The following is a 4,107-nucleotide window of genomic DNA, read 5'->3' on the forward strand; positions in this document are numbered from 1 at the left end:
TAACCAGAAGGCTGGTGGTTCAAACCCACCAGCCACTCCTTGGAAGGAAGGTTGGGCAATCTTACTTCCGTAGTGATACTGCCTCGGAAACCCAAGGAGGGGTCACTGTGAGTCGGGGCCGACCCGACGACAAACAACATACATCGTCTGATGTCCTGACTGCTGCTTTCATTGGCATCAATTGTAGAAACAAGTAATGTGAAATCCTTGACAATTTCAATCTTTTCTCCACTTATCATGAGGCTGCATATAGGTCCAGTTATGAGGATTTTTTTTTCTTTATATTGAGATGTAATCCATACTACAGACTGTATTCTTCAATCTTCATCAGTAAGTACTTCAAGTCATCCTCATTTTCAAGCAAAGTTGTGTTGTCAGCATATTGCAGGTTGTTAATGATTCTTCCTCCAATCCTGATGTCACATTCTTCTTCATATAATTCAGCTTTTTGGATTATTTGCTCGGCATACGGATTGAATAAGTATGGAGAAAGGATACAACCCTGACACACTCCCTTCTTGATTTTAAACCATGCAGTGTTCCCTTTTCTGTTTAAACAACAGCCTCCTGATCTATGTACAGGTTCCTCATGAGTACAACTAAGTGTCTAGAATACCCATTCTTCTCAATATTATCCACAATTTGTTATGTTCCACACAATCAAATGCTTTTGCATAGTCAATAAAACAGAAGTAAACATCTTTCTGGTATTCTTTACTTTGACAACAGATCCATCTGACATCAGCAATGATATCCCTTGTTCCATGTCCTCTTCTGAATCCAGCATGCACCTCTGGAAGTTCTCTATCAATACACTGCTGTAACTGTAAGATTTTACTTGCATCCAATATTAATGATATTGTTTGATAATTTCAACATTCTGTGGGATCACCTTTCTTTGGAATGGGTACAAATATGGATCTCTTCCAGTCAGTTGGCCAGGTAGCTGTCTTCCAAATCTCTTGGCATAACTGAAATGAGTGCCACCAGCAGGGCATCCGTGTGTTGAAACATCTCAGTGGGTATTCCATCAACTCCTGGAGCCTTGTTCCTTGCCAGTTCCCTCAGCGCAGCTTCGACCTCTTCCCTCAATACCATTGGTTCTTGAACATATGACACCTCCTGAAATGGATGAAGATCAGCCAGTTCTTTTTGATACAGTGACTCTGTGTATTCCTTTCATCTTCTTTTGATGCTTGCTGCATCATTCAATATTTGGCCCATAGAATCTTTCAATATTGCAACTCAAGGCTTACATTTTTTCCTCAGTTCTTTCAGCTTGAGAAATGCTGAGTGTGTTCTTTGCTTTTGCTTTTCTAACTCCAGCTTTTTGCACATTCCATTATAGTAATTGGTTTTGTCTGCTTGAGCTGCTCTTTGAAATCTTCTGTTCAGCTCTTTGATCTTGTCATTTCTTCCATTTGCTTTACCTACTCTTCACTCAAGGGCAAGTTTCAGAGTTTCTTCTGACATCCATTTTGGTCTTTTCTTTCTCTCTCGTCTTTTTAGTGACCTCTTGCTTTCTTCATGGATGATGCTCTTGATGTCATCCCACAATTATTCTGGTTTTCAGTCATTGGTGTTCAGTGCACCAGATCTATTCTTTAGATGGTCTCTAAATTCAGGAGGGATATATTCAAGATCATATTTTGGCTCTCATGGACTTGTTTTAATTGTCTTCAACTTCAAGTTGAACTTGCACATGAGCAGTTGATGGTCTGTTCCACAATCATCTCCTGGTCTGGTTTTGGTGGAAGATATTCAGCTTTTCCATTGCCTCTTGCCACAGATGTAGTCAACCTGATTCCTGTGTACTCCGTCTCACAAAGTCCACATGTATAGCCACCATTTGTGTTGTTGAAAAAAGGTATTTATAATGAATAAATTGTTGGTCTTGCAAAATTCTATCATGTGATCTCCAGTGTTACTTCTGTCACCAAGGCCAAATTTTCCAACTATCAGTGATTCTTCTTTGTTTCCAAGTTTTGCATTCCAATCACCAGTGATAAGCAACACATCTTGGTTGCATGTTTGGTCAATTTCAGACTGCAGAAGTTAATAAAAATCTTCAATTTCCTCATCTTTTGCTTTGGTGGTTGATGCATAAATTTGAATGATAGTCATATTAACTGGTCTTCCATGTAGGTATATGGATATTATCCTATCACTGACAACATTGTACTTCAGGACAGATCTTGAAACATCTTTTGTGATGATGAAAGCCACACCATTCCTCTTCAATTTCTCATTCCCAGTGTAGTAGATCATATGGTTGTCTGGTTCAAAATGGCCAAAAAACAGTCCATTTCAGCTCACTGATGCCTAGGATATCAATCTTTATGAGATCCATTTCATTTTTGACAACTTCCAATTTTCCTCGATTCATATTTCATACTTTCCATTTTCTGATCATTAATGGATGTTTGCAGCTGTTTCTCCTCAATTTGAGTCACACCATGTCAGCACATGGAGGTCCTGAAAAACTTACTTTATCCATATCATTAGGGTTGGTTCTACTCTAATGAGGCAGCTGTTTCCCAGTCCTGTTTTAAGTGCCTTCCAACCCAAGGGGCTCATCTTCCTGCACTGTGTTGGGCAATTGTTTCCAAGCTATTCATAGAGTTCCCCAGTAATGTATCAGACAGTGTTTCTCTGCTATTCATAAGGTTTTCCCTGGCCAAGTTTTGAAAAGTGGATGGCCTCCTCCTTCTTCCTAATCTGTCTTAGTCTGTAAGTGGCATTGAAACCTGTGCACCATGTGCAACTCTGCTGGTGTCTAAAACACCAGTGCCACAGCCTCAAGCCTCACAGCAACATTCAAGCCTCACAAGATGACAAACTAATGGACAAGTTTGTCTAGGTTACCTGTTGGAAACCTCTGCACCCTCTTCCTACCTAATTCCTACCTGAAACCTGCCACTCTGCCAAGCAAAAAGAAAAATTATTCCACAGAGAAGGAACAGGCTGAGCAAATGGAAAGAGAACAAAATAGTATAGTGCATGGCGGGAACCATGAACAGTTTATAAACCTTAAAATGAAATGTCACCAAGGTGAGAGAGGAAACTGCGGAAGTCTATGTGAATTAATCATGTTATTGTTCTGAGGTGCCTTCAGTCAGCTCTGACTCGTAACAACCTTATGTCCAAAAGAACAAAACATTGCCTGGTCCTGTGCCATCTTCACAATATTTGTTATGCTTGAACCCATCATCATGGCCACATGTTAATCTATCTCATTGAGGGGCTTCCCCTCTTTTCATTTCCTCTACTTTATTTACCAAGCATGATATCCTTCTCCAGGGACCAGTCCCTTCTGAAAGAACCTTATAAACTGGTCTGGATTAAGTCTTATAGATTATGGGGATTCATGAGAGGGTTTTCAATGGGAGTAATATTGTCAGATTTGCATCTAAGGAGATCTTTTGACTGCTAACTGAAGGTGGGAAGTTTGAGTCCACCCAGAGATGCCTTGGAGGAAAAGCTTGGTGATCTGCTCCCCAAAAAAATCAGTCATTGAAATCTCTGTCAAGCACAGTTCTACTCTGAACACAAGGGATATAAAAGGGATTGCCATGAGTCAGAATCCACTTGTCAGCAACTGGTTGTTTGGTTCTGGTTGCAATATAAAAGAGAGACTAGAGGAAGTTACATGGGCCAGATAGGCAGTTATGAAGCCACATGGGAGCCTCATTAGTAAAAACTGAAATATTTTAAACAAACACTGCTATACAAAACCCAAACAGTAGCAGAAACAACATTATTTCCACAATATTTTAGGCAAGAATAATGTAGTCTGCCTGGTACAAGGTAGAAGCTCACTGGTACTTGTGAAGAGTTCATTTTTGTAGTCTCCATGCATCCAGCATGGTTTCTTGTACCAATCAATTCTAATATGTGAATGATGGGCACAAAATCAGAGATGCTAGGTGTGTAGAATGGTTTGCCCACATCCTGAATAAGTCCCAGGCTATAACATTCTCTGTATCCCTCTTTTTAGTCTTTTGATGTATCATTTTCCATAGTGTTGAATTGTAAAGCATTCACTCCTCATCCTCTAAGACTCTATGGATGGAGAAACCAGAGAAGCAAGACCATTAGAACTGTGTG

The sequence above is a fragment of the Orycteropus afer genome, unplaced genomic scaffold, assembly GCF_000298275.1.
Source record: "Orycteropus afer afer isolate SDZICR_OR568_19922 unplaced genomic scaffold, OryAfe1.0 scaffold00001, whole genome shotgun sequence".
Classification (NCBI taxonomy): domain Eukaryota; kingdom Metazoa; phylum Chordata; class Mammalia; order Tubulidentata; family Orycteropodidae; genus Orycteropus; species Orycteropus afer.